Here is a 213-nt window from a genome sequence, read left to right as displayed (position 1 = left end):
GGAAGGCAGTGGGCAGCCTCGGGCCCTGAGGGGGAGCTCAGGGGGACCCCAGCCCACCACCCCGACTTGCAACCTCACTGTGCTGCCTACACCGTGTGGGCGGCCCGTGTCTGCTCAGCACACAGGGCCCCAAGCTGCCGCGGCCGGAGGGGGCCAGAGGGAAGAGGAACTGCCTGGGAGACCACCAGGGGCCGCGGGCCAACCAGCCCCAGC

Source organism: Myotis davidii, unplaced genomic scaffold, assembly GCF_000327345.1.
Source record: "Myotis davidii unplaced genomic scaffold, ASM32734v1 scaffold1717, whole genome shotgun sequence".
NCBI classification, from domain to species: Eukaryota; Metazoa; Chordata; class Mammalia; order Chiroptera; family Vespertilionidae; genus Myotis; species Myotis davidii.
Note: the sequence above shows the minus strand (reverse complement) of the source record.